Source organism: Stegodyphus dumicola, chromosome 6 (assembly GCF_044657685.1).
Source record: "Stegodyphus dumicola isolate Sdum_Otavi_A_Nest chromosome 6, ASM4465768v1".
Taxonomy (NCBI): Eukaryota; Metazoa; Arthropoda; class Arachnida; order Araneae; family Eresidae; genus Stegodyphus; species Stegodyphus dumicola.
In genome coordinates this window covers 122,481,923-122,496,413 of record NC_140773.1, presented here as the reverse complement: position 1 = coordinate 122,496,413, position 14,491 = coordinate 122,481,923, and positions in this window count along the sequence as shown.

Below are 14,491 nucleotides of genomic sequence, written 5' to 3'. Positions count from 1 at the left end.
AAATATTACTTCGTGCTCTCATGCTGTGAATCAAGTCAAATTCTACAAAAAAAAATATGGCGACCAACCGTGCGGCCTCGAATTCCAAAATGTGCGAGTACTAGAACTGTGCTTTGAACTGTGAACTGAGTGAACTGTTGTCACAAGTTATTCGATTTATTGGATTACTCGTATAAAGTGTGGATTACCCAATTGACGACGATCATCTGTCGGGTGAGTACAAAACTTTCTTTCCAATATGAAGTTAGTAGAAATTCCAGAATTGGAAACAGCTTTAAAGAACAGTAAAAGTTCTGAAATCAAAAGTTTGCATAAGCTTATTTTTAATACTGATGGAGATCGAAATAACCGGAAAAGATTACGTGAATTTTCTGGCTTTATATTTAAACCAGATTCTGAAGAATTTAATAAGAAAATAGATACAGTGCAGAATAGTTTTACTTTGAATGAGTTAATTAAAATTTGCAGTGTACTGTGCATAAATTCAGAAGGTTTAAAGACGGAAGTCGTAACCCGAATTGTCTCTTACCTATGTGATTTATCTGTATTATTTGAAAATATTTTGCATGAAGAAAATAGTGATATTGAAGATGAAACTATTAATAAATTTTCTGAAGTAATGCTTGATGATAATCAGAGAGACAATCCTGGTTTTAATGAGTCTCAAGTAAATAACAGTATGCAGCTTCCAATTCAAGATCATTTTAAATCTCATCTTAGTTTTTCGGATATTGAAAGTATTGTTAATCCTTTTTCTGGTAATGCATATGAAAACGTTGATAAATGGATTGATGAATTTGAAGATGTTATAAATTCTTTAAAATTGAGTGACTTGCATAAATTAGTTTTTGCTAAAAGATCATTAAAAGGTAAAGCGAAACTATTTATTCAGAGTGAACCTAAAGTTAATGACTGGTGTAAGTTAAAAAAGCTTTTGAAATCTGAATATGGTAAAGCTTTTAATTCTGCTGAGTTGCATGAAATGTTATGTAAACGTAAATTAATGCCTAATGAATCCTTAGATGAGTATTTTTTGAAAATGAAAGAAATGTGTTCGCGAGGTAACATTGAAGATGCTTCATTAATTAAATATGTTATTGATGGTATTCCCGATTCTGTGGTTAGGAAAACTATACTATATGGTTGCGAAACAATATCTGAATTTAAACAAAGGCTTAAAATTTATGATAAAATGAGATCGGACAATGATAAGTTTAAAAATCCGAAAACGAAAGTAGACACTCAAGTTAAAGATAGAAATAAGCTTTCGTCATCAAACCGAAATCAATCTAACGTTAATAAGGTCAAATGTTTTAATTGCCAGGAATTTGGGCATTATTCTAAGCATTGTGTAAACAAATCAAAGGGTGTTAAATGTATAAAATCTAAGAAGTTCGGGCATTATTCAACGGACTGTCCAGATCAGACCACCGAGACACATCAAGCAGCTTTATTACAACGAATTTGTGACAAGAATAGAATTATGAAGACTGTAGAAATAAATAATCATTTAGTTGATAGTTTGGTTGACACTGGTTCAGATGTAACGATATGCAGCGTAGAGTTACACAAGCAGATTGGTTCTCCTAATTTAAATTGTAGCGATATCACATTAAACGGAATTGAATCAAAGCAAACGTACCCCATCGGCTTTTTCATTTCTGATATTTCAATTGATAGTTTTTCACTGCGTACTAAAATTTATGTTGTTAAGTCATTATGTAATCAAATTGTATTAGGTTTGGATGTATTGAGTCAGTTTAACTTCTCTTTTACTGAGAATGGCCTTCAAATAATTTCTCATCGGAATAAAAGTAATGAAAACTTGATAACTGCTGAGTCATCTCGAAATTCTAACGTTCGTTGCGTTATGGGAAATTTGAATATTGCTGTCTCATTGAAGAATGTTTATGATCCTTCGCGATCGTCTGGCGTCCCTGTTAATGTAAACAAAAGTCCCGAAAACGGAAGTAGCTCGACGTTTAATTACCTTTCACATCTGGTGAATGCTATTTCTGTCAACGAGATTGATTTATCGCATATTTCAAATGCAGAACATAAAGAAAGACTGTGTAATTTAATTAATTCGTACCAACCACGGAAAAATAGGCAATCTGACTTCAAGATGCAAATAAATTTATGCGATGATATTCCTGTCTGTCAAAATAGAAGATACATGTCTTTCGCGGAACAAAAAATTGTTGACGATCAAATTAAGGAATGGTTGAAAGAGGGCATAATAAAGCCTAGCAATTCTAATTATTCGGCGCCTATTGTTTTGTGTAACAAGCGTAATAATTCGAAACGTTTATGCGTGGACTATCGGAAATTAAATAAGAAGATTATTAAAGACAAATTTCCACTACCTTTAATTCCGGAAGTACTTGATCGCTTAGAACAGTCAAAAGTCTTCACGACACTAGATTTGAGAAATGGCTTTTTCCATGTAGACATAGACGAAAATTCCACCAAATATACCGCATTTGTAACACATAAGGGTATTTACGAATTTCTTAAAGCTCCTTTTGGTTTATGTATTAGTCCAAATGTTTTTCAAAGGTACATTTATTCAGTATTTCGTGACTTGTTAAATGAAGGTGTACTAATTATTTATATGGATGATATAGTCATACCGGCTAATGATGAAGTTGAATGTTTAGACAAATTAGAAAGAGTATTCAAAACTGATTCGGAGTATGGGTTACAAATAAATTTCAAAAAGTGCCAATTCTTAAAACGTAAAATTGAATTTTTGGGACATGTTATTGAAAACGGAACTATTCGACCATCACCTTCCAAAACCGTTGCTGTTCGAAACTTTCCACAACCGCGTAACTGTAAACAACTACAAAGCTTTTTAGGACTTACGGGATATTTTCGTAAATTCATTCCTCAGTATGCTAAAATAGCTAAACCTCTTAGTGACTTACTTGGAAAAGGTATTGGTTTTAAGTTCGATTCCGAACAACAGGAAGCTTTTTGCAGATTAAAAGAAATTCTCTCTCAGGCACCTGTTCTACACATATTTAGGCAAGGATATCCATTAGAACTTCATACTGATGCTAGTAGTCAAGGCTTTGGTGCGGTATTACTCCAATTGTCTGATGATGGTAATTATCACCCAATCCAGTATATGAGTAAGAAGACTTCACCGCAGCAAGAGAAACTCTGTAGTTACGAATTAGAAGCCCTTGCAGTAATAGAAGCTCTGAAGAAATTTCGAAACTATTTGTTAGGGACTAAATTCAAAATTGTAACTGATTGTAGTGCGTTTCAGAAAACTTTAGATAAGAAAGATTTAACTCCTAAAATTGCGAGATGGGCAATGTTTATTGAAGAATTCGATTACGAAATTGTACATCGTTCAGGAAGCCAAATGAAACATGCTGATGCTTTAAGTAGAAATGCTCTAATTTTAACATCATACACATCCGATGTAACTGAGAAGATTCGGTTAGTACAACAACAGAACGAAGATGAACATGTGAAATTGATAAAGAATTTAGTTGAGAAGGGAGAAGAAAATGGATTCTTCGTGAGAAATGATATTTTGTACAAATTTGAAAATGGTAAAGATCTTCTAGTAGTGCCAGAATCCTTACAGAATGAAATCATACAGAAGGTACATAAAAAAGGTCACTTTGCTGTAGATAAAACTGTGAATGCTGTAGAGCAAGAATTCTATATTCCCAGACTGAAATGTAAAGTTGAAAAAGTAATTGCTAACTGTAGAGAATGTATACTGTACAACAAGAAGCAAGGAAAAGCAGAAGGATTTCTTCATCCTGTACCAAAAGAAAACGTTCCCTTGAGTACGTATCATATCGACTTTATTGGACCTCTTCCATCGACGAACAAGAGATACCAACACATTCTAACTGTTGTCGACGCTTTTACGAAATTTACTTGGTTCTATCCAGTGAAATCACCAACTACACAAGAAGTTATTTCAAAATTGAAGCAACAACAGACTGTATTTGGAAATCCAGCCAGAATCATTTCAGATCGAGGTAGTGCCTTTGCATCGAAAGAATTTTCAGCTTATTGTACTGAAGAAGGAATAGAACATGTCAAAATTACTACCGGTATTCCAAGAGGTAACGGACAAATTGAGCGAATTCATAGAATTTTGATTCCTGTTTTGTCAAAATTATCACATGAAGATTCAACGAAATGGTTTAAATATGTTTCAGATGTTCAGAGAATAATCAACAGTACAACTACGAGAAGTACAAAATATTCACCGTTTGAGCTTCTCATAGGCACGAAAATGAAGAATAAAGAAGATTTGAGAATTAGTGAGATATTGAATGAAGAATATCTAAAACAATTGATGCAAGAACGTGATGAAATGAGAGAAGATGCGAAAAACAACATTTTGAAGATACAAGAAGAGAATCGAAAACAATTCAACAAGAAACGTAAGAAACCGAAACTATACAAGATTGGCGACTTGGTAGCCATTCAGAGAACTCAATATGGGACTGGTTTGAAACTACGACCTAAGTTTCATGGACCGTATAAAATCATAGCTGTTCGATTAAATGATAGATATGAAGTCGAGAAAGTAGGATGCCATGAAGGACCAAATTTGACATCTACTGCGGCTGACCATATGAAGCCATGGTCAAATTGATTTAATGCTTGTATCAGCTCAAAGCCTAAGGACCTGATACTCTTTTTTCTTTCTTTTTTTGTTTTTTTTTTATTCTCTTTGCAGGTACATGATAGTGATGTCCATTCAACAGACATCGAGGACGATGCCTCTTCAGGCTGGCCGAAGCTGTAGGAAATCACAACGTCCAATGCTGAATTAGAATACCAGGATTATGACGTCATCAGTATAGCATCACCCAGCGCAGTAAGAATCATCCCAGACAGCGCTGAGACCTGGTCGAGAGTGGATGGCAGACGTGAGCAGACGGCTCACACGTCTTCAAGAGTTTACGAACTTTAATTGTGCTTTCGATGTTATGCCTTTACATCATTATGTTAATCCTGCATACCGTTAACTTCATCTTTATATACTTTTCTTTATATACTTTTATTTCTTTCTATTAAATAAACCATTTAAATATTACTTCGTGCTCTCATGCTGTGAATCAAGTCAAATTCTACATGTATGTATATAATATATATATATATATATATAATAACACCAATATATATATATATGTTGTTATTCTTTTTCCAAAGTACATAGTGATCTGTTTTCAATTAAAAAACATCAGAGAATTTCAAAGACTCGGCTTCGTGCTATCTTCAGCAGCAGCGGCTATCTAGAAAGCTAGAAAACACATTTCCTAGATTTCCTCTTTAGAAAACTTTCAGAAAAATTCTGCATTACTACCGAAATTTTATAGTAGTTTCTTCCATTGCTGGCAAGCAAAAAATATAACTATTTGGGCAGAAAAACCGTTGGAACGTGGAATAAAACGAAATACAACACATACGAAAATGGCGGTGTTGCTTGACTGAAACGATTGTTATCAGCATAGTTGCCGCAAAAATGGTTAACCCATGATCGTCAAAGCTTGGCACTTTCTGAAAATTTTGTTACTTCTCTTATGATGGTTGCAATAGAACATAAATACCAAAGCAACCACCTTGGTAAAATTCAATAAATTTTCAGAATGTGCCAATATCTGGCAACTATGCGCATAACCATTCTTCCAGAAACCATGCTCTGTGCTGTCATACGAGAAGGTTGTTTTACTAGTAAGAACATGTTGCTCCCGCTCGGATTTTCGTCTGCGTCGCTCCCCCCTTGTGGATGACTCAACGCACACCTGCTTTTCAGCATCACACTTGCATTTCTACGTTTGGATTACAGCTGCTGTTCCTCTTCCCGACAAGTATAACTCGTTGGATCTCTTTCTTGCGTGTTCTCTCCAAGCCGCGGCGTCGAATGCGGCCAGAGGTCTCGCAAGAAATTCAGTTGCAAGGCTGCTGAGAAGTTCCAAGTCTTCTAGTAGAGTAGATTGCAACTTCTTTTACTCTTTTTTTTTCTTGTGTATGACATCTTGTGCTGATGTCAGGTCGAATTTATAATTAGACCCAGCGCTTGCGTATACAACGAACGCGGAGGACTCAGCACACTCACATGAAACTTCTGCTCATGACTACACGAAATCTTTAGCAAATCCTCAGTTTATTTACATCCTCAGTCACAAGATAACTTTATCGAATAATGCTAACTCCACCAGGCAAGTTGCACTCGACACTGAAAATGTCTTAACTCAAACAAATGTTGGATTTTAACCCGAAACAATCAAAGAACTGCATCTGCTACTTGCAAAAGCCATCAATCAATTAAGAATACAGGAAAATGTTCAAACTACTGCAACTATCAACAAACTCAAAAGTTCTAATGAATTTTACAGAAAAAATAAACGACAGAAACAAATAAAGAACTTTTACAGAAACAAATAAAGAAACAATACTGCGAAATTCATCAAACTGGAGGTGAATTCCGTAAACAACGGAAACGCCAACTAAGAAAGTCTTCAGATTCTGAGAGCGAAAATGACGAACCAAATCTCAAAACTAATAACAAATTTCAACTTCTCCAACCCGATGACTTAATGAACTTTCTGTTTCTCAATGAACCAAAAGTCCACTTTTTCAGAATTATTTAATTTAGGTTCATTAAAGATAGTATCGACTGTTATTATAGAAGGCCCAAGAAGCAAACTTTGCCTATAGGCAAAATAAGTGCAATTGTAGGCATTCTTGATAAAATTAGTAATTGCCTTTAACATGCCACGCAGTATTAATCTGAGAAACATCAAAATTCTTTCATGAAATGCTCGTGGCCTTTTTAACAAAAAAGATGAATTTGGCGATCTTCTTCTGGAACTGGAACCTGATGTAATTCTTATACAGGAAACGCATTTGAAACCTGCGCTAAAAGTGATCAATGAACTTTCTGTTTGAAGAAGACCACCAACCCACTTCTAGTCAACCGTTTATACGTGCCACTATTCCAAAAACTGCCAAAAAGAAATTCTTTGAAAATAAAACCCAAAAGAATGGAGTTCCACTCATTATAGTGGATAATATTGTTAAAGCCGACGAATTGCTTGCAAATTTAAGTAATCAAACTGGAAGAAAGATAACGGGCACTCTTAAAGGAAACTAACCACAAATTGAACCCCCAGATGCTGATTCTCACCGCTTTATTCGCAAAATCATAGAAGAAACACGTCTTAAAGCCCATACATTTCTTCTGCCTGAAGAAAAAGTGATTAAAGTCGTAATCAAAGGCCTCCCAGTGACCATGAACCCCCAATTATATTGCCCAAGAACTAACAAACCAAGGCTTTACCATAAATCATATCACAATCATGAGAAACAGAAAGGAAAATAACCCAACTCAGCTTTTCTTACTTCACCTTACTTCACTGAAGCATCAAAACACATTTATCACATCAAGCACATCGGATATATGAATGTCACTGCTGAAACCTTAAAGCGGAGGCCTGGCCCTCCCCAGTGTTATCGTTGCCAGCAATACTTCCACAGCTCACTTTTATGTACTTGTGACTGGGTTTATGTGCCTTGTGGTGGAAATCATGAGCCTAAAAACTGTCCAGTTGACAAAGATAAGCCTGCCACTTTCTGCCATTGTGGTGGTCCACATCCAGCTAACTTCTCCAAGTGTCCAGCCAAACCTCAACATACCAAGCTGAAGTTCACACACAGCAAACCACCAACCAAAAATCAAAGAATTTACAAGACAACTTTCCCCCCCCCTCAACGAAGAAATAAGTTCTCCGAAGCCTGAAAATAATAAGAACTCCAACTTATCTGAAACTCCAACCAGAAGTCCACTTTGTCAGAATTATTTAATTTAGGTTCATTAAAAATAATATCAACTGTTATTATAGAAGGCTTCAAAACTATGAAGAAGCAAACTTCGCCTATAGGCAAAATTAGTGCAATTGTGGTCATTCTTGACAAAATTAGTAATTGCCTTTAACATGCCACGCAGTATTAATCTGAGAAACATCCAAATTCTTTCATGGAATGTTAATGGCCTTTTTAACAGAAAAAGATGAATTTGGCGATCTTCTTCTGGAACTGGAACCTGATGTAATTCTTATACAGGAAACGTATTTGAAACCTGCGCTAAAAGTGCTTTACGCAAGTGCTATTTACCGTACGGATCGAGAAACCGGACGCGGAGGTGGAATTATAGCTTTTGTTAAAAGGACCATCCAACATCAACTCAAACAAAATTTTTCTACTTCTTTTGAAAGCAATACTATCGAAATTCAAATTGAGCACAAAAAAATTCATATCTCTAATATCTACATACCTCCTAATAACAGTCCAATCATTTCTGAAATTGAACAGCTACTGGATTTTATCTCTCCTGCTTTAATTGAAGGAGATTTTAACGCTAAGCTTCAATGCTGGATTCAAGGAGCTAGCAATAGAAAAGGACGAGAAATTTTTACCATGATTCAAAATAAAAATTATACCATTTATGCCTCTGATAACCTACGCATTACGGCTATAATATTTCTTCTATTGTTGACATTTTTCTATCTAACAACCTCGACTATAATTGCCAAATTTCTGTTATTCCTGCTCTCTCATCTGACCATAATCCCATTCTTCTTGAAATCAGCATATATAGTTACTTACCTTCACTGGGCAGGAGTATTAGCGTTACAGACTGGAAAAAAAATCTCAAAATTCCTTTCAGATATCATTCCTGGAAATCTCAAAATTATCAATTAAAACGATATTGAGTCTCAAATCAAGAAGTTTACCACCTATATTCAACATGCTATCAATTTTTCAACCAATAAATTCATCAGTTCCCATCCTTTTCTTCCTCTTCCAGCCAGCATAAGACAAAAAATCAAATGCAAAAATCGTATTAGGAAAAACTGGCAAAAAACAAGAGACCCAAGGCTCAAAACACAACTGAACGCTCTTCAACGTGATATCAAGAAGGACATAAGTGACGTCACGACGCAAAGCTGGTGAAACTTCCTCAACTCTCTCGCAACTGAAGATAATTCTCTTTTTGACATTGCAAAGAAATTTAAAGAAGCCCTTCAAGCAAATTCCGCCCACTTCATGGTACCAACGGAATGATTTATTCCGACGAAGATAAAGCTAACACCTTTGCAGATATACTAGAAGAAACGTTTACTCCCAATACTACCCCGTACGACCAGTGAAGTAGCGAGCATAACTGGCGCCCGGGCACCAAAAAGCATAATTAGCTTTTTGGCGCCTTTTTCCCGAAAAGAACACGGTGATATGATGAAAATCTTGTTTGGAGACCATTTGGCGTCCCCTGCGAGCGGCGCCCGGGGCATCATACACACATTTGCCCCCCTCGCTACGCCACTGCCTACGACAACAATCATATCTCCAGAGTTAATGATATTGTTAATACCTTTTTAAAAATCCCAGGTCTTTTGAATTTTACATTCCTTGCGATGCCTAAGCTGGTTGCCAATTATATTAGCTTCTTAAAACCCATAAAAGCTCCAGGTGTTGATAGTATTTCTACTAAAGCGCTGAAACATCTTCCTATCAATGCCATCACTTGTCTTACTAAGATAATCAAATCTATCATCAAATTCTCCTACTTTCCTAATATATGGAAACATGCTATCATCGTCTTCTTCCCTAAATCGCATCAAAATTCAACGTTTCCACAGAACTACCGCCCAATCAGCCTTCTCAGTCACCTCTCTAAAATAGCTGAAAAGGTTATTCTATATCATCTCAATCAAATTATTCCACAGAGCTCCTACATTCCAGAAGAACAGTTTAGCTTCCATCATCTTCACAGTACTAATCACCAGCTGCTTCGTGTCATCAACAGTACTACTGACGGTTTCAATTGTAAGTTCCCTAGCGGAGCCATTTTCCTTGATATTGCGAAAGTTTTTGATAAGGTAGGGCACCGGGGACTTACACACAAACTTGTCAACTTAAACTTCCCCGATCATTGTATTAGACTTATTGCTATCTCCAAGACAGAATTTTTGCAATGAAAATTGGCAGTTCTGTTTCTTCCACGAGAAAAATTTTCGCAGGAGTGCCCAAAGGATCTGTACTTTCTCCATATTTATATAACATTTATATTTATGATATTCCGAAGGACCCACAAATTACCATTGCTCTTTTCGCTGATGATACTGCAATTATGATCCAAGCTTCTACTGTTACTGTTAGCCAGCTCCTTCTTCAGCATTACCTCAATCATCTAGAAAATTGGCTCACTCTTTGAAGTATTGCAGTTGATACCGAAAAATCAAAAGCACAAAATTTTCGCAGAGGCCAAACAAATTTCACTCCACCTAGACCTCTTCTGTTTGATGAAGAAATTGACTGAGTTGACGAAGTTAAATATTATCTAGGAATCATTCTTGATAAAACAAATTAACTTTTCAGAAACATCTCAGGGAAACTGTGGAAAAAAATTAATATCACGCTTTGCAACTATGCACCCACTTCTTGGCAGAAGAAGTCATATGCCAGCTTCTAATAAACTCTTCTTATATAAATCTATACTTGGACCAGCATTTTTCTACGCTACTCCTGTCTGGGGCCACGCTGCCGAAACTCACGTTCAACCCATCCAAGTTCTTCAAAACAAAGCACTCAGAGAGATTATCAACGCGCCATGATTCATTCCAAATTCGTATCCCACCGTGATTTCAAAGTATAGATACAATTCAAGATGATATTCAGAAACTTGTCAGAAATGTCTTCTATTCAGTTCTCACTCATCCTAACTGCATCAACTCTCTTAGATGTTCTCCATTTTCCAGAGAAAAGCACAAATATCCATCTGACATTCTCCATCCTAAACATTTTTTACTCATACTAGATTCTTCAATTCACTGATTTGGACCTTCAACCAGAAACTCACCTTTTCCCTCGATTAATGATGGCGGCCACCTGACTTTTACTTTCGTCTTTTTGTTTTACCGATGTTCTTCACGTGATACAGAGTAAAACGAGGCTCTGCTTTCTGAAACTCAAATTCGCTATATGTTCTTAGTAAAACAATCCTTCAGTCAAGCAGCGTCGCCATTTTTGTATACGGTCTTTTTTGTTGTATTCCAAGTTCAAACGGTTTTTATGAAAAAATTATGATATTTTTTGCCTTAACCTTAGTTTTAAAATATGAGCTTTTGGAACCTGCCAGCAATGGAACAAACTGCGGTAAAATTTCGGCAGGAATACAGAATTTTTCTGAAAATTTTCTAAACGAAACAATAAAAAAATGTGTTTCCTAGATAACCGCTGTTGACGAGATTTACACGAAACAGAGTCTCAGCAATTCTGTGATGTTTGCATTGCAGAAATATAGGTCCTTTTAATACTTTGAAAGAGATGTATTGTTTCTACTAGAACGTAAAATTCTCTCCTAGAAAAATTGATGGATAAGAAGAACGGAAAAACGCTTTGATAAGTGAGATCTCCACTCGAAACAAAAACGGAGACTTCTAATTTATGTTCCACGCGCGCTGAATGTTGCGTTCGATATAGTATAAGATCTTTCTTTTAAGGAAAGGGACTCAAAAATGTAGTCAATACATTATCGAATAATAGCTGAAAGATTTAAAAGCAATAAATTCTTTTCTTTAATTATTTAATTCCTTATTTTACATTTGTTGTAAGGTATCTAATTAATGTATTTCTATATTATATATCTAACTAAATGCTGTATGTTACGTAATCTAAAGAGAAAAAATTGTTTTTTTAATTTTTATGATAATTTACACTTTTTAATATTTTTAAATTATTTGATATTATTAATGGGTTCTTCGAGGTCTCTTATTGGGTTAATACTTGAAATTATTAATGACCTTCCTTAGTTATTAATTATTACCTTCTTTGAAGTTAACTTGTAACCTGAAGTCTTGAAATTACAATAATCTTGATTAAATGATTTTAAAATATATTTCGAAAATATTGATGACAAAATGTTTTTTGAGGTATTAGACTATAATCTTAATTTTCAGATTACAATCATTTTATCCTTTATTAGCCGCGGTGCCACTCTGGTAGATGCTTGCACGGATTTTGGCGATTTTTTTTGGCGAACGATACGACTTATGGTAAACCCATTGCTGGACAAGTTAGTTATGGTAACCGATACTTTGTTGTCATTTTATTAAAAAAAATCTGATGTGTACACCACATGACTTCCTTGTACGGAATATTAAATTATACGCATTTTTTCTTGCATTTCATTTAAACTTATTGGATTGAATTAAATCTACTTCGCGACAGCCCATAAACCACAATAGAATAAATGCATTCTTTAAAATTCACTCTAGTATTTGTTTACCATAGCGACACTCTGGCGCTAGATTCACTTAACAGTGTTATATTTCGTTCATATTATAACTCATAATGCACAAAATTTATATCATTTAAAGAATAGAATTATTTAATCGTTGCCACATGTTCTATTCAAATACTATAATAAAGCTAGAATGATGTATAAAAGAAATTAAGCAAATAAAACAAAAAAGAAACAGTTTTTCACAGTCGATTGAGTATTTCTCATTGAATTAATTCAGTTCTCACTTCGCGAGAAGGCAAAAATACATAAAAACTCAAGATATCTATATGCAAAATTGCGAAGTAATCTTAAACACTTATTTACTCGAAAAAATTCCAGAAAGGATTAAGCATGATTTAATTGGCAATGAAGGCGTTATCTTTGTTGTTGCGAAGCTAAGTTTCTCTAGATTGGCAACAAATCCACTAGTCTGCTGTTTCAAATGTAAACAATCAATGGTCGCCATAAAAAAAAGGCTTAGCGGCACTTAAACAACTTTACACACTTAAACTTAAACACACAAGCAAAAAGCACTTAAATACAAAATTTTTAAAGCACTTAAATACAAAATTTTTAAAGCACTTAAACACAAAATTTTTAGAATTATCAGCAATTTAAAAATTGTTGATAATTCTAAAAATTTTGCATGCAGATTTACTAAAGGCATAAAAACCTTAATCGGAAGATAAAAACAACATAATTCAATCATTTTTAAAGCAAAAAATGTACAATTTACAAACATATAAGAGTAAAGAAACTGAGATCACTGAGCCGGGTAACAGAGTGGACATACATATAAATATATTTATATACGTTTGGTGCGGCCGATTGCAACCAAAATACGAGGTGCACATCTACATGTTATAGCAGTCCTATATACAAAATTTCAACGTTCTGAGGCTACTCGTTTTTGAGTTATGCGAGATAAGTACGTACGTTCGTACAGACGCCACGAAAAATTCTCTTCAGAATTAATTTTAAAGCAGTTTTATAATTCTTTTGGAGGAAAAGTCTTTTATTCTGTCCTTACGTACAGATATCACGCAAAAACATCGTTAAATTGCATTCGATAGCGGTCAAAATGGATATTTTCATTGAAATATGCTGCATGAAACTTTTCGCGATCACAATACTTCCTTTTTACTTCGTACAAGGAAGTAATAATGTGTTTTATTATGCATAAATTCTGTGTTTTAAACATTATTTATGGCTTCTATATATTAAAAATCAATTTAATTTTGCATTTTTTATTTGAAATAAAAATTTTATTGTTTATGATATTTTATGTAGTTGTGGATGATGTAATGAATGACGTGACATTACTTTAAAAGTAATTGGTTTTAATATCTATAAATTTAATCTAATGTTTTAAACATTATTTATGGTTCTTAAATATTAAAATACAATTTAACTTTGCATTTTTTTGAAACATGATTTTATTATGTATAATTATTTAAATAATTTTAATTCTAGGCGTGATGTAATCAGCTCCCTGATTTTTACCGAATATTTGTGCATTACCGCGCCATTTTAAAATTTTATTATTCATCTCTTCAAATTCCTTAGATTTCATAGGAAATGTCCTATATGTCCTATGATGTCCCTTTCAAAGATTAATGTTGTTATTGGTATGTACCAAGAATTATTGGTATCGAAATCAAAAAATTGTCCTTCGAGATCTAATTTTGGCCAACCTGGCTTTCTTAATCAAAGATTTATTTATAAATTGTTAAAAGGTTCAGGGGAAGTTTATTGTAAATTTTTGGAGGAAACCTCGCTAATTTCTTCTTCAATGAAGTGCGAGATCACAGATGAAGATCGTTAAAAGAGCGGATTCTGAGAACGGCCGTATTTTGTATTGTGATCAGGGTGGAAGCAATAACCGCTGTAACGGTAAAAAAAGTATTAGACATTCCTCCTTTTTTACCGGCAAATTTTTTTTTTGCATTGATATTTAAACTATGATTTCGATTTTTTTTGTGGTACTTATCAATATACGACAAGTTAAATACTAAAAAAATGTAAATACACATTTTTCTTTTACTTTATAATTGTATACTTCAATTTTTATTAAAAAAATTAATACACTGTTTTGAAAAATTGCCGAGATATTTATTGCCACACATGTTTTAATGTTAAATAATTAGATCCTATAAAACT